The 17,109-nt window shown below is 36.2% G+C and overlaps 1 protein-coding gene across 3 annotated transcripts in view; it reads left to right on the top strand.

Moving 5' to 3' along the window:
- The first annotated feature begins 1,952 nt into the window (after positions 1-1,952).
- SIPA1L2 (signal induced proliferation associated 1 like 2) overlaps positions 1,953-17,109 on the top strand; it is a 109,389-nt gene continuing 94,232 nt past the window's right edge. For all 3 annotated transcript variants that reach the window (XM_018077431.1, XM_018077430.1, XM_018077429.1), the window contains exon 1: positions 1,953-2,027. The gene's annotated coding sequence lies outside the window, so the exon portion shown is untranslated. The remainder of the gene's footprint in view (positions 2,028-17,109) is intronic.

The following is a 17,109-nucleotide window of genomic DNA, read 5'->3' as shown; positions in this document are numbered from 1 at the left end:
TTTTGAGCTTTTTCCATTTGTAGATCTTCATGAGTGTACGAGCAAGATGTTATCAAGAAAATTTTTTGAATGCTGGTGAAATAATAAATTATGTTTTAAATGTATACAATTATTTTTTTTCTCAAATCTTAAATATATTTTTTTCCTGATGCAGTGTTCTATATAAGACCTTTGGATTAAAGAAAAAAATTAGTATGTGGACAAGGCCTAATGTTTTTCCATTTGGCTGCCTCACAAAAAAGCAACGTAATCCTCTAAATCCTACTTGACTCTGAGGATGAATTGATTCTACTTTTTACTACCGTAAATAGACAGTCCAGAAATTGTCTTTGAGGCAGATATTTTGAAGCTTGGTCTTCCAGTGATTTGAAAGTATGAAGACTTTTTTTTTTATGAGAAAGACAATGTTAATAAGGATAATATTCTTATGAACTTATTTATAAAAAATTGAAAACAGTTTCTTTTCAAAAACTGACCAGATTCCATAGCCATTCTAAAAAAATTATTTTCCATTTTTGCAGTTGCTTTCTTTTGCAGTTGCGTTCTTCTCATGTTTTTACTTTTGATCTTTGGCATTTACTGTGGCTTTAGTTTCAGATTTTACTAGAATGACGTTCATGTGTGAAATTTATCATCATCAGGTGTAATTTTTAGGTTAGGAATGAGAAATTTCTGTTTAATGTCTTGGGTTTTTTTAGTTGTGTCTTCTGTTGGCAAACAGATCAGTTATCTAATGATATTGGTCAATGCTTCTACTGATACAGTTTTGTTTTAGTTCTCCCATGAAAGCCTCACTGGCGAAAGCATTTACTCCAGTTTTGGATTATAACTACACCAGGAGGTTTTTTGCTACTGTGAGCATACTGGTAAAAGTAGATTGAAGCGTTTGCCTAGTTTTGACTAGACCTAGAATGAGGAAAAATAGTAAACTGTCCTGCATTCCATCTTTATGGGCTTTTTGTTTGTTTATGTTACTGGTGTCTGTCAACCTTGATTTGCAGTTGACGTAGGATTTTGAGACTTTTTGTTCTTTTCCATTGTATGCACTATTCTGTAAAATACTTACAAGAATTATTTTTATCCCTATGGTGGTGATTTAGTACAGGAAATAACATCTGTTCCTGCTCTATGTGTGTCCTTTTTCCTTTCTTTCAGTATGAATGCAACATTGTGTATTTTCCAGCTAGATTTTACTATCCGAGATTATGCTAAAATGAACTCCTTTTGAAACTTTGTTAATGCTGATATAAAATAGAAAGCCAAATCACCTTATTGCTACATGATAGTTTTATGATTTATTTCTCTGTAATGGTGATCACGCAGACCTAGCTAAAATATTTTTATTTTATATATGTTTTTATTTGCCTTCACTGAGAAGTAAATGTAAAAATGTCAAATGTAAATTTTGCACTGTTAGGTACTTTCTTGGCTGTAAGTCATCACACAGATTCTCAGAGCATGCTTGTAAATTTTTTTGGATGACCTTACTACTATCTTCTTTCAAAGCATTTTATGGAACTTCATGAATTTTTCTCATCCTTGTAATTGAAAATATTGTTAAGCTACTTGCCTTTTATAATACAGTTCAAGGAATAGCTGTGGACCCTTTATCGTGACCTTTGAAGCAGGTCCATAATGAAACAGTCTGTTGGTTCAGCACCTACTGGTTCATGACCTCTTGCCCCTAGCAGTGCTTTTTTTTCCAGTTATTGGCAGGAACTTGCACAGATAACACCTCTAAATTCTCTTTTGTAACACATACATATGGTATGTGTTACACTGTGCTGAATTTTAAAGCCAATGAGTTGTTCTTGATTTTATTTCCATGTACAAAACAGTAGATTTTCATTTTACACAAGTGTTCATTTAAAACTTTTTTTCTTACACCTTAGTATCATAAGTGGATATGTTCACCTAAAAATAAAAACCACAAACATTTCTCATTTGACTTGCAGGTATCTCCATTTTGCTGATATCAGAAAAAGAGTGACTTAAGTTGGCATCCTTGGGAATCCTTCTAGCCAAAGGTAAGCATATTTTGTAACCAGTGGAAAATATATTTTTAGTATGTTTGTAGTATTTTTAAATACTTTTAAAATAAAAAGGCAGCTCTGCTGCTCTGTTTCTTGATGTTTGATATCTCACAAATTATATTTCTTTGGGATACCTAGAGCATCTTAACAAACCCATAAGAGAGTCCTTTATATGGCTTGGCATACAAGTTAGTCATAGAATGATAGAACGGTTTGAGTTGGAAGGGACCTTGAGGATCATCTAGTTCCAATCCCCCTGCCATAGGCAGGGACACCTTCCACTAGACTGTGTTGCTCAGGACCCCATCCAACCTGATACTGAGCAATTCCACCCACAACTTCTCTGGTCAACCTGTTCCAGTGCCTCACCAGTCTCACAATAAAGAATTTCCTCCTAATATCTGATCTAATTCTACACTCTTTGAGTTTAAAGCCATTACACCCTTATCCTATCGCTACATGCCCTTGTAAGAAGTCCCTCCCCAGCTCTCTTGTAAGCCCCTTTTAGCTACTGTGAGGCTGCTATGAGGTGTTCCCAGAACCCCTCTTCTCCACGCTGAACAAAATCAACTCTCTCAGCTGGTGTTCAGAGGAAGTTCAGCAGTTTTCTTAAATCTGCCACTTGGCACATTGCCTCTTGTTAGTATTGAAGTGTATGGTACAATCACTTTGAGGAAATGTTTATTATACAGCTGTTATTATGCAGAATGATGATTGTGTTCCTTAATGCATCAGATAAGCCAAAAATAAAATCACAGTTTTGATGATCTGGAGGTTCTTAGCTTGGTCCTCCTCTGGAGAAGAGCTAATATGATCAGAAATAGGCACTAACATAATACAAAGAAAGAATGTCCTTTGTAAGGGCTAATTAGGCTGCTTGTAGAAATTCCCAAGCCTCCAGTTGTAAAAAATCATGGCATTTTGATATTTTCTGCACCAGGAATTGAGGTAAAGTTATCCTCCTATACCTCCTGCCTTTACAAACCTCTTCATCTAGTCCAGCTGGATTGTTTATGGTTTTAGTGTATGGCTTGTGTTTAGAAATACTTTATGTTGGCTGAACACAGTCTGTCATCTAAAGACATTTAGTGTAGTAGTTTTTGCCTGTCATATTAATGACACCAGTAGAACTTTTAACTTTCATTTCTGACTGCATATTGTTTCCAGGAGGAAAAAAAATTCTGAATCCAGAATTTTTAAAGTTTTTATTTTAACTTTATTTTGCATTAGATATTTGTAAAGTATGAAGTAAGATAACTGCTTTTGGATTCTTTACAGGCTTGTCAGTCTATTCAAAGAATCAAATTTAGGAGAGTCTGAATAATTGACCTTCCTTGCCGTGTTTGCCATATGCTTTGATGCAAGAAACCAAATTGAACTTTCTGTCCAGCCACCTGAGCCCCTCTGCCCTCCGTGTGCTACAGCAGTTAAACTAGGTGGATGTTTAATAGCTACATGTTATCATTTATCAGATTTTAAGTGGCTTCCTTTGCTTACATCAAGTTAATAGTTTCTTTCCCCTTCTCATCTGAGACTCCATTTCTCAATAAATAGTTCTGTAATACAAAAGATCACCAGACTCCTGTTACTGAGCCTGATGAAGTTCTGCTATATTAAAGGTAGTGTATAACATACCTCTGAAAATTTTAACTACTACTTTTCATACAAACTGTGTTTTGCTTCAGATGTAGTCTGACTGAGAGGACAATATTGTAACATATTTTGTATTGTGTGTTGTCAGGAATATCTGCATTTGAATAATGCTAATGTAGTACGAGAGAGCTTAACACTGGTAAATCTAGTCTAGAATAGTGTGCTAACCACTTCTAATATTGCATTTGCTTTATCTTTTGGCTGTATAGTTAGCCAAGGCATAGTAGATGTTTAAAGAAGTCTGGAAGAAACTGAAAAATACAATTTGTAATTTTCTTTTGCTCTCTTTCTGTAGTTAAGAGTAATAGTACTTGTAATATAATAATGCTGCAAAAAGAATGAGGGTTGCAGATGTTCAATCTTTAATGATGTGCATTGTTTATCTACTGATAAACTGAACTACAAGCTAGTGAACCACTATTCCTTTTATATTTCTGATAGTTATTGTATAGGGACGTGTACATGGGACACCCTATTCGATCTTGTAGTTGGGTGTTTTGGAAGTATGTTTGTGACCTTGTGATGAACCAGCTTCTAAAGGCTTATATATTCACGTGAATTAATAAAAACCTAATCTATTGACAGTTTGTATATGGTATTGATAGTTATGATATGGGGGTAGATGGAACAGTGTAGTTTGTGCATAAACATACCATATATTCAGAAACTAATGCAAACGAAAATGTATAGCAGTAAATTTGATCTAATAGTATATTTACAGTGTGACATGACTTATGGAAAACATGGCATGCATTTGGTACAAAGACAATTGTTTGCAGAACCTGAACTGTATTGGACAAATCATAAAATTTCTGAGTAGGACAGGCACCTGTTGAGATCAAGCAGTCTAACCCTTGTGCTAAAGGATGATCAGCTAGAGGGGGTTGCTCAGGGTTAAGTCCAGTCAGGCTTTAAATATCTTCAAGGGTGGAAACCCCACAACTTCTCTCAGCAACCTGTTCTGTTGTCTGACTCTCAGTCAAAAAATATTTTCTTATGTTTAGATGGAGGTTCATGTGTTTCCTGTCTTATTACCTCTTATCCTGTCACTGAACATCAATGAGAAGAGTCTGGCTTCCTTTTCACTGCCCCCAGTTAGGCACTTGTAAGATCCCTTCTGAGCCTTCTCTTCTCCAGTATGAACAGTCCCAGCTCCCTTAGCCTTTCCTCACATGAAAGATGCTCCAATCCCTCAGTCTTTTTAGTGGCACTTTTCTGGGTTTGCTCCTATCATTCCATGTTGTTCTTGTACTGGGGAATCCAGAACACAATACTCCAGATGTGATGAGGGAATAATGATGGAATTTTAGCTCTAACCAGTAAGTGAAAAACAACTAGCTAGAAATGCAGATAGGCACATACCAGTTTTGTCAGTAGCAATGCACTATGTTCAATAATGCTGTATGGTCTTCTCAATCTCCAAATTAGTATCCTTTAGTTCCTCTGTAAGAAGTATTTATGCCACAATCCAGGGGGAAGGAATGGGACCGAGACAGCAATAAGAGTCACGACACAAGGTAGAAGGTCCAAGCTATCTCCCTTTATTGAGGGTGAACATGGGTTTATATAGGGTTTGGATAGAAGGAGCTGGAAAACTGGGAGGAGCATGGGATAGACAACCAGGGGAACAAATGAGGGAAAGAATTTGGGAGAAGAGGGAGGAATTTGGGAGGAGCTGGGGAAGACCGAGGACCAATGGGAGCTCATTCCACACTGCGACATATTCCAGCAAATCAAAGGGAGGAGCAGGGAAGCAGGGAACAAACAACTCAGGGCAAGTCTGGACATGCCCAAACAATGCACATGAATGGGGTGTTATATTAACAGTTTTTAAATTCCGTTGAAACTTCAAAAGTCCATGTAATAAATTCTTCTCAACCATCATAAATTCTTCTCCATGCTTGAAATCTTTCCCAGTCTGATTCTGTGTCCTCCACATCTTTATACTTAAGTATAAATAAAATATCAAGCTGCTTAATTTCTCAAGGCATGTATGCTTTAGTCTTGGAGAGGCCCATAGTCTTAATAGTTGTTTCATCTGCCATCTGGGTGGAAAGGTCATAGGATAAGTGAACCAATATTTTTTTAAAAAGTTAATCACATACTACAGAATACTAGTAATGCTGTGCATTATTTCTGTTTTTGTAAAATCATACCAATCTGCAGAGTTGGTCTTCCTAGTCTGGGTCCCTTCTGACTGTCATAAATGTAGCAGGACTTACCAGTTGAGGCAGAGGACTATTTTGGTTCCTAAAGGCAGTGAGCCAAAAAAATACCTGTGCTATGTTCTGTCTTTCTGCACTGTGCTCTACAAAGTGTATGGTTCTGGGAAGATTTGTTAGTTTGGCTGGATCTTTCCATTTACCCTACTGGAGTTTGGAAAGAAGTAGGATTCTCTCACCTCTACAAATGCTGTATCACTCTAAATAACAAAGAGATAACAGTAAGAAGCACTAGTTGACTAAGCATCTGTTATTTGTGAGTTCCACCAAAGTAGAAGTCAAGGTAAAATAACATGCATGTTAATAAAACAGAAGAGCTTACTAATGTGCATTTTGTGTTGGCTGTTTTGGAGAGGGCATGGGGAAAAAAAAGAGGCAGTGTTGGCAGGTTGGGTGGGAGAGTTAGGATCAAGAACTAGGGAGTGATGAGTCTTAGAAGGGAAAGAGACAGCTAATTGAAAATGAAAATAAGAGAAGCTAGTGCTAAACTTCCTTTCCCTAGCCCTTAGCAAATGTAATATATATTTTCTCTTTGAGGAAGAGGCTGATGTACCACTGGTGCTAACCAAAGAGATGTAAGAAAAAACAACAAATGTCTTAATAAGCAAATAAAAAGAATGAAAGAAAGTTGTTGGGAGGGAGGGCAGAAAGGACACACACCATCCCGATCTCTTAATATAATCTAATTTATTTCAGCAAAATGATCTATGTGTTGTTCTTGTATACAAAGTGAAGGATTACAATAAATTATCTTAATTGAAATCCTTTGTTTCTGCCTCATGCAGAAAAAGACTTCTAATGAAATATTTGAAATAATTAAGAATGAATGCAAATACTTCTGAAGATAAGGTGCAAAATGGGTAAAAAACATCCTATGAGCTTGTTTCTGGTTGTTACTAGAATTATGCAGGATGAGTGGGAAGGTTGGAGAAAAAGAGCTATGCGTTTGTGAAGGAGAGACTTCTCAGAGAAAATTGGAGAAACAGAACATGGAACAACATGGGAAAGATGAGAAATGAAAAAAACAAAACAAAACAAAACAAGAATTTGAAAATAGTTCAGGGAGAGCCAAAACCCTTCTGGAATTAAAGCTGGTGAAAGATGTGAAGGGCAACAAAAATTCCCTGTTGCAAGTACATAAGGAATAAAAGGAATGCTAGGGAAAATGTGAGTCCACTGATAGTGGGATAGGGGATCTGGTGACAACAGGCACAGAAAAAGCTGAAGAGTTCAATAGATTTTTCACTTCAGTCTTCACTGGTAAGACTGACCTTCTGGAACCCCAGATAGTGTGGAGCAAGCAAGATTTACCATCAGTGGAGGGTGATTCAATTAAGGGGTATTTAAACTGATCATAAAGAAGTCCATGGGACTAAATAGAGGGTGTACCCATAAATGCAGATGGAGCTGATTGATGTCAGTGTGAGGGCACTCTTGATTTTCTTCAAAGGGCCATGCGATTTGGAGAGGTTCCTGAGGACTGAAAAAAAGTCTGTTCAAGAAGAATCTGGAGAAGTACAGGTCAATAAGGCTTGCCTGTCCTTGTGAAGGTGACAGAGCAATCCTAGAAGGTATTTCCAGATACAAAACTAGGAGGAGTGCGGTTGGGCTGCCATCCAGAGGGACCTAGACTAATGGATAGAGGAGAACGTCCCTAGTTCAAAAAAGTGCCAATTCCTGCAGCTGGGGAGAAATAACCCAGCAAAGTGTCCTTGTGGCAGTGCTAGTGAGGCCACACCTGTAATACTGTGTGCAGTTCTGGGTTTCTCAGTACAAGAGAGAGATGGACATACTGGAAAGCGTCCAGTACAGGCCACAAAGAAGGTTAAGGGACTGGAACATTTCTCATACTGGGAAAAACTGAGTGAACTGGAGCTGATTGGCCTAGAGAAGGCTAAGGAGGATCTCATCAATGTATAAGTACTTGAAGGGAGGATGTAAAGAGGAGTTAGGCTATTTTCAGTGGTGCCCAGTGACAGGACAAGAGGCCATGGGCATAATTTGAAATATGTGAAATTCCATCTGAACATAAGAAAAGACTTCTCCTATGAGGGTGGTTGGGCAGTGGAACAGGCTTCTGGGAGAGGTTGTGGATTTTCCATCCTTGAAGATATTTAAAACCTAACTAGACATGGCCATGAGCAGCTAATCTATCTGACCCAGGACGGTTGGGCTAGATAATCTCCAGTAGTCTCTTCTGACTTTGAAGACTCTGTGTGGTTCTGAGAAAATAGCAAAAGGGGAGAAATTGATGTCTATTTTTCAAGCAGGACAAAAGCTAGAACATATTGATAAATTCCATTAATTAAAAAGATTAAGTCAAGGTCACTTGCAGCTTTTTCTTAATCTAGTTGCACAGTTGTGCTGTTCATTCCTTGGTTCGTGAGCTTAGGTAGCAGGGTAATAGACATCAGAATATTTTTCAGGCTCAGTTAATTAGGAGGCAGAAAGATTTAATGAGGGTTTAGAAGCATTTTCCAGGGTCAAAATGGATTGTCTAAAAGATATATGAGAGCTTTGAATTTTGTGAAACCAGCTATGCTGTAATATTTTTTACCCTGTGTATGCATTGTCTAAATTTTTGTTTTCAGTAAATTTTAGTCTTAAAATATTGATTTTTATGATACTGATGACCTCTTGTTATATTTGATCTTCTCTTGGGTAGCCTATCTCATCCACTCCTATCTAAAAAATGCAGACAGCTTAAAATAATCTCTTGCAGGCTGACCTGGTCTGGTTATTAACCCAGCACACTCTGAGCCCTGTCTGTTTGCAAAGTTGAGGGGGGAGGAGAGGGCAAGAGGCGAGGAAAATTAGAAATTAGAAATCTCACAAGTAGTCTATTTGTCTTTCATGGTTCTCTAAAAAGTTATTCATTTGCTGTGAACAATACTTCGTAGTTCTTATCTGTTAGACTTCTTGCATTTTTTTTTCTTTGTCTTGCCACCTCGCTCCTGTTATTTAGCCTAGTAACCTGATTTGCTGCCTTTTCAAATTCCTCCTTGTGAACGAAGTGTGTACTCTGTCTGGCATGGCAACCTGTGAGAAGGGGGAAAGAGGGACACAAAATTTTCCCAGATCCTCCACTTCATCTAGTGTCTGCTTGTACACAGTTTTTCTGTTTTATCTTATTGCAAATATGAGAGACTCATATGGATGGAAAGAAATCATATTTAAAAATAAATAAACAGAAAGGTTTTTCTTGATATTTCTTGAGATTTTTCTGTTGTATTTAAGACTAGTGACATTAAGTGCTCCAGACAGTTTCAGGAAGGGCAGGACTAAATGCCATCAAATGCTGAAGATCAAAGTCCACTGCAGCAAGAAAGTTTTCTCAAAATATAAACTAAATTTTTAAACATTTTTTGAAGTGGTTGTTTCTAAGAGGGACAGAAACACATGCTTCCATTTCATGTACTTTTTGTTAAGCATATATGCTGACTGTCTCTTTAGAAGAAAAGAGAAGTGCAGGCATTTCTGTATGTAACATCCTTCCTTTTGTTATTTGTCTCTTGGAGACTATAGAAAAGTGATCTTTATTGTTGTTAATGATGATAACAGCTAATTATGTTTGGGTGACTGACAGATTCGGTAGACTGTCTGTTTCTACTTTGCCTTTCTTTATTTTTCGCTTGGCTCCAAAGCACCATTCACAGATATTTAGTTAATTTCTCTGACTTAGTGATGGATGTTATTGTTGTACCATGTTTAGAAGCCAGATACAAAGAATATGACTTTGATTTTTGACTCTGATTGTTTTCATCCTTCACTAAAGTAGGATTATTTTTTTTTAAGAAGACCATACTTAGAAATATCTTCCTGTACCTTTTTAAAAATTAGAATATACCTGTAAATAGACTTCTTTGTGTGTGGTTTTTTTTTTTTTTCTGTTTTGTTCCTATTGACAAGCCTTTTTTGTTTTAAAATTTTCAAGGTCAGAGTGGGCTGCAGGTTTCATTCAAAACTATTTTCTAAGGAGCAGATAAACTGATGGCATAGTCTAACCCTTTTGCTTTACATATGCTAATTATTAGGTAGCATTTGGCAGTTGGTAGCTTTGTCTGAGCAGGAGGAAGAATGTCAATTATATGACAGCTGTATGCATGTCAGCTAACTTTGTCTCCAGGGCAGCCAGCGCTTACAGTACTTTTAGATTTAGCAAGGTAATCTTAGGATCTCCCTTACTTTGTGTTTGATATAGTTTGACTTAGAAACTGTGTTCTTAAACAGTGTTCTTAAATTAGAAATAAGCGTTTGAAATACTATGTTTTTCTCAAATGGGTTCGTGTATGGAACTATGATAGATTTCAAGTTGCTGAGGTGTGGTGTTACTGGATGAAGTAGAAGGAAACTTGCTCTATCCTAGGATTATTACCACTCTAAGGAGTTGTTAGGATTGATATTTTTTATCAAGGTAATGAAGTGATGTAGCTAGAAAGTTAAAATTGAGGCTATTTTTAAATTTAAGCTCCTTTTTTGGGGTGTTGAGGGGGTTGAATGCCATTTTAAAGAAGTAACTATGAAAATACAGAAGTTAAACTGCATACTGAAATCATGTTGTAGTTGACAAGTGTGTTTAATTAAGTAAGATGATTTTTGTCTTGAACCTCCATGTTTGTATTCCAGTTGCCCTTGTATTTTTTTTATTACTAAGCTCACATAGGACACTAAAGTAGAATTCTCCATTGTGTTAGGTGTGTGGGGCTTAATATGAGATGTGTGCACAGCTTCTAGAACTATGTACTAAAGTAATTATTTCATTGTTGGAAGCTTCAGGTTTCCTGGTCTCTCATCTTATCTCTCTTCTTTGTGAATATCAAACTGAAGTAGATGGTGTAGTATTAATGTTTTACTCCTCTGGTTGATTTAAAGTTATTTTGGCTTTTTTTCATGTATTACTGTAGTGCTGAGTGAAAAATCTTTACGAAACTGGATTGGGATTTCTGTTTGCTTAGCTGTCTTTTGCCAGAAAAATCAGTCCCTCATACTAACCTCCCAGCTTTGGCTATAAGATCAATGGATGGGTGATGACAGACTGCATTCTACTGGGACATGTATTCTACTATGTGCCCCTCAGCACCCACATGCTCCCTTTTCTGGAGCTTTCTCATACACTTTCCTTCTCTTTGTTTCACCCAGTATTGCAATAGTGCCCCCTCTCTTATATCCCTTTCTTAAAATAATAAAATAGCCCAACACCTTTTGCTTTAGTTAAACCACCAGGTTATGTGCCCGTGATCCACGCAGTTGCTAAAGAGAAGAGATCTGAGCTTAGTTAGTACATGCAAGCCTCCTGGCCCTACTGGTGCATACATTTATATCTTGTCTGTACTTCAGACTATGTGTTCGTATTCTTCCTAACCTAAGGGATCAAGCAATTCAGTCTTGCTCAGGCCATGGGTAGAACTGCAAAACTGATTTTAGATGTTGTATAGACTTAGAGGTAGAGAGAAACACTGGTAATAAAATAGTAATTTTAGTTACAATATATTAGTAGTGCTTAATTAAATTATCTGATCCTATTAAAAATAATTTGTCCAGCAGTTCTCTTTGTAGTTAATTTACTTTCTTCTTCTACTTTTCCCCTCCTTCTCCCAACTCCATGCCTGGAATGTTAACATAGGACTTAAGTTTTCTAACTGACAGATTTATTTTTTTTATTGCTCTTAATGGCTTCCAAGTGTCAGCTTTGACTAGAGTATACTTACTGTCTCCTTTCAACCCTCAGTAATTGTGCTGATTTGCATGCAGTGAGCAATCCCCATTTTTTTGTTTCAGTTGTTCCCACCTAGATGCTCTGTCCTTTTTACGTGGTATATCCCTTAAGTATTCAGCCCAGCAACTGCCCAGCTATGTTGGGCATACTGCTCAGTGAAAATTTTACTAAATTTTTTTGTACTTATCTTCTGTTCTCTAGTTAGCAGAAGCAGAGCTAAGCGCAGTGTAAAGAGATGCTTCTGTATTTGTGTTTAAATTACAGAATGTTGTAATAGGACATTGTTTCATAGCATGGAAGGAGATCTTACTGAGGCATCCCACACCTTCTCTGAAGGCTATTTCAGGGGGTGGATGGTTGAGTTTTTTGTTGGTTTTGTTTGTTTGTTTGTTTTTGAGGTTTTGTTTTGGGTTGGGTTTTTTTGTTTAGTTTTTTTTTTTTTGATTGGTTTTGATTGTTTTTTTGCTCACTTTTAGTTCTTGTACTCCCTTATAAAAATACCTTTACAAAGGCAGGACAGAAGTGTCTGTATGTATTCTATGGGTGAATCTTTGCAGTGTGTTATTCACACTTAATTCCATAACATATGTACTACCTTCTTTATTCAATTGTTAGGAAATCTGCTTATTAATTGAATCAGAAGACATCTGGTTTTGATACTGATCCATGTTTTAAAAAATCTTTCAATTGACCACATATGTGGTCTATCAAGTGGTATTCATTCATTCTCTGGAAGCAAACATTTCCAGTGAAGTACCGCCTACATGTCCATTGCCCAGACTCAGCATCTACTTCCGTTGTCTAGTCTACAATTATTAGAACTTGATGATAACTAGAGCTGTGAAGAATTATTTTTTTTTCCTGTTACATGAATAGTTTGGTTTCTAAGTGTTTCTGTATTTGCTGAAGATGGAGATCTGCAAACTTTCCTCTACATGCCTTCTGACTTCATACTAACCAGTTGATTGGTAGTTTCAGTATTTCACTGGGGCATTGATGGCTGAGCTTCCATTTTGTAGACTTGTTGCAATAAGATTTAATTTCCTTTCCTGTATTAAGTAGAGAAGTGAGAATTTATTTCTTACTGGGATCTACAGGATATTGCAACACAATAGGAATATGTAGTTAGAACTGTTACTTGGAAAGCAAGCTGTATATTGAACAGACTGTACTAATTTTTTAATTAATAAAATAACTTTCCTCTAAAAACAAAAATCAAACACCCCTCCTCCCCAAAAGACCCAAACCAACCAACTCACAAACAAAAAAACCCAACACAAACACACAAACTATCAAATCAAACTCAAATTTGTTTCCTTCTTGGAGTATTTCAGGATAGGAAGATGTTTACTGTGTTGTACTGTGTAGCAGTATTGGATATTTTTTTTCTGTATTTCTATTTCAGTTCTGCAGTTTCCACAAAGCTGCTTTTCTCCAGTAGACTTAGAATTTTTATGTTAATGTGTGCTCTTTCCCCAGTTACTGCACACTGTCACTGGGGTTCTGTAGAGTTCAATGGAAATAATGCCTGTCTTGTTTAGCTTAAGCACAATATGCTACTATAGTAGTTTCACTCAACTTTTTTCTATGTGCAAAGCAGCTTGCATGGTGCATTGAATTTTGTCTCATTCGAATGTAGAGTCATTGTATATGTAGGAACAATTAATTGTATATCAGGACATTGCGTTCAATTTCTGTGTGTTTGTTTAAAAATGTGCTTTTTTCGAACTTACAAATGTTGCCAATATCTGCTTTAAAAAATTACCATTTATTAAGATTTATTAAAAATTTAGACATTCAACAAATACTCCTTTGAGTTATAACTTGTTTGAGAAACAAATATGAAAAGAACTTTTGCATTAAGATACATTGTCCTGCCTTAACTGGGTGTGTTCTTTGTCACATTGTGACAAAGAATGAGGTACTTAATGCCTTCTTTGTCTTTAATAGTTTTTAATAATAAGACCAATTGTTCTTCAGGTACACAGCTCCTTGAGCTTGAAGACAGAGGCAGGGAGCAGAATGAAGCCCCTGTAATCCAAGGGGAAATGGTCAGCGACCTGCTACTCCACTTGGTCACCTACAAGTTTATGGGGTTGGATGGGATCCATGCAAGGGTACTGAGGACTCAGGTGCTCACCAAGCCATTTTCCATCATTGACCATGGTGCAGTGACTTCTAAATTTCTCCCTTGAGTGGTTCCTGCATACAAGGTCACATTTTATTTGCACTTGATCCGACACTAAGTCCATTCGTATAGGAGAGACACTTTCATCTGAAATTGGGGGGTGGGGTCAAACTGGGGAAATGGGGAAGGGTCAGTGTTTTACCTGAGAAATCTGACTACAGATTTGCTTTTAATTTTCTGCAAAGACTAACAAATTGATCTGCTACCTCTCATTATGACTAATTCTGTTAGTTCTTTCTAGCTGGCATTTTTGGGCAAGGAATAATATTTAGCTTAGTTTCAAATACTTTAGGATTTCCACACTGAATATTAGAATGGAAGAACTGATTGGCTCATGAGTTGATAGGCCTTTGGTTCTTTCATGAAGAGTTTTATTAGTAAGCATAGAGACCCATTTTCTTTTAATCTGTGGAAGAATTGCTTTAACTGGAACAGTAAGTCTAGTCTCTATTATTAAAAGGTATTTTTGAAGTGTCTTAGCAAGAAGAAACTAATTCCAGTTAGTATATGACTCCTTTTATGCAACACAGTCTTCCAGGAAGATGTGACAAAATAATATGGCATTCCCATTTCATATTCAAAATGAGTTCTTGTATTCATGAAGTACTTTGATCAAGAACAGGTATTTCAGTTATTCTCTTGATAGAAGTCTTAGTTTTTTTTTTCTTCATACATGTTCTATTTGTTTGCATTATTTTGTGGCTTTGATATGCATTTTTGAGGTTTATAAATACTAATCTCAATGTTTAAACTCACGTATTAACTGAACACTTTCCAAGTAGCTTTAATCGGTTTATGAAGTGTTTAATTATTAGTTTTTTAAAGGAAAGTCTAAATATTTCTATCATATTTCCTCTAAAATAATAGCTGAAAAGTGAAATAGATTATTAAAAAAATATTCTAGTTTTAAAAAGTGTGATATAGTAGCACAAAGGCTACTATATATTTTCTTTTTTCCATATTCTGGTCTTGTATTGGTTTATCTATTCTAAAAATATGTAATTCATCATCTTTTAAGATTTTATTTGTTTACATACTTTTGTAATTGACAAAGGGTTGATGACAGTGTTCTCTGAAGGGCTTTGTTCCTTGGAATCCTCTCTAGGCTATTGTTTGAAGTAGATCATTTGCTGACTTTAAGAACATATTGAAGTACATATTTGTTTTGACTTGATTTTGACAGGAGGTGGAGGGATGGATTAGCACCCAGGAGTAACACATGCTATTAACTGTTGATTGTAGGTATATACCCTTCTTATTCGAAGGAAAAGAAGCATTTAAATAATCATACAGCATAGTGGACATTTTAAAAAATCCCATAGCTTCTCTACTCTCCTGGAAAGGATAAAGGCAACTAAGGTAACTGATACTAGTAATGTTGTACAGTGTCTCATCTGACTGTCTTGGATACTAAAAAGATGTATCTTGGGAAAAAAGAAAGGACTGATGAATGATACTTTAAGAAGATGCTAATGAGAAGGAAAAATATTGAGATAAAGGAAGTGACAGTAGAGGAACAGCAGTGAAATTAAAGAAAACAAAACATTCAGTGCAGAAATGACTAGTAAAACTAAAGAATTAAATGGAAGTATTTCTAGGTAAGGAGGCTATAGCAAAGACATACTTTCAAAGTCAGCTGAACTTAAATGCTGTATTGGAAAGCTGGACTTTTGTCAGAGTACTAGACCTTGGAAAGGACAAGGAAAAGGATATTTATAAAAGAGGAAGAAATGGGCTTGGGTGAAGACAATGATATAGGATGTTTTTTTCCTTCCATGATGTTATAGGAGTCTGAACTTGCCAGGAAGAGACAGATCACTTCTTGATAACAGGTTATTTTGAACAAGGAGTTGGATTAATTCTGAGTTTTTCAGGATGGTTTTCGGCATTGTGGACAGAAACCAATTGATTTGGGTGGAAAACAGATAGCATGAATGTGTGGGAGCTTTTGACTGGTGATTTAGCAAGCTTTTGCCATCTCTGTAGATGCGTGGAAATTAAATAAATGGTTGATGACAACCATTACCATCCTAACTTTGCCTGGCATCTTAATTTACCTTATTGGCCTGTTTACATTCTGAATAGCTATGCCTGAGTAACAATTAGCTGTGAATACTCTCATTCCAGACCAAAGGGTGTCATGGTCCTAACACAGATTCGTTGTCTGATTTGTGCTCCTTGAAAAGAAGATGATATACATAGATTGAGATGGAAAATATTGCATGAATTTGGTATGATTTGTCGAATACATGGATTCTAGTGTATGGAAATAGAGAAAAGAGGAAGTGAAGAAGCACACTGGAATAAATATAGATGGTAACCACATCATGAGAGGCAAAGAATGCCCGGCGTATGAGGCAAATATGGCATGCAGATGCACACCATTACTTTTATAGAGAGTTAACAAATCCTTTAATGGAAGGAAAAGTATACCCGTGCTATTTATTTTGTAAATATAAATATGCATAACAAAATCTTCCCAGTGAAATGTGGACAGTCTGGTTAATGATTTGATGATATGCTGAAAGAGCTATTCATGAGACTTTGGCACTGTTTTGTTTTTTTTTTTCAAGACTTGGCATTTTGGATAGAAAATCGGAGTGAATTCCTGAGTAAGAGTAATAGGAAAAACAATACTGAAACTGTGCAACTGTATTTTAAGCAGAATGACATGGTTCCTTAGAACATAATTTTACTGAATGTCCCCCACACTCCCATTCTAAGAGCAGTCTGCTACAATTTACTAATTTAAATTTGTTTCACTGTCTGTGTAGGTCTCATGTAATGAAGCCTTCTGAAGTGCAAGTAGCCTTTTAATTTTTCTAAATATGGTTTTAGATGATTACTTAGCAAGTTTATACCCCTCTGTTTTGGCCCAGATTGCTGCCGAAGCTTTTTATTTTAATATAGTTCTCTAGCTAAGGGAAAGGAGGGGAAGTCTTTCTTCATATAAAATCAAAACTGTTGACCAGAAATTTAGTCTGCATTTTCAGAAAGCTGTTTATCATCTAGGAAGAAGAGGTGTTTTTCCTCATAGATACCACAGTCTGAAAAAATATTATTTTATCTATATTAAAATATTAAAATATTCTCGAATCTATAGAGTTTCTGTTTAATTCAGTTTAAGCCCATAAAACAGAGTTCAGAGTATTTAAAAAACAAGATGGGAGGGAAATTGTGATTTTATTTAAGTTTAAAGATGGTACAACAGTTTGCAAAAATTTTTTTCTCAAAATGGTTTTTAACATGGGCTTACAGACTAGTGGGAGTATGGATGCATTTGTATGCAAAAGCATT

The sequence above is a fragment of the Manacus vitellinus genome, unplaced genomic scaffold (genome assembly GCF_001715985.3).
Source record: "Manacus vitellinus isolate BGI_N305 unplaced genomic scaffold, ASM171598v3 scaffold_37_pilon, whole genome shotgun sequence".
Taxonomy (NCBI): domain Eukaryota; kingdom Metazoa; phylum Chordata; class Aves; order Passeriformes; family Pipridae; genus Manacus; species Manacus vitellinus.
The sequence above is the reverse complement of the archived record's forward strand: the minus strand, read 5'-3'. Positions and strand labels throughout refer to the sequence as shown.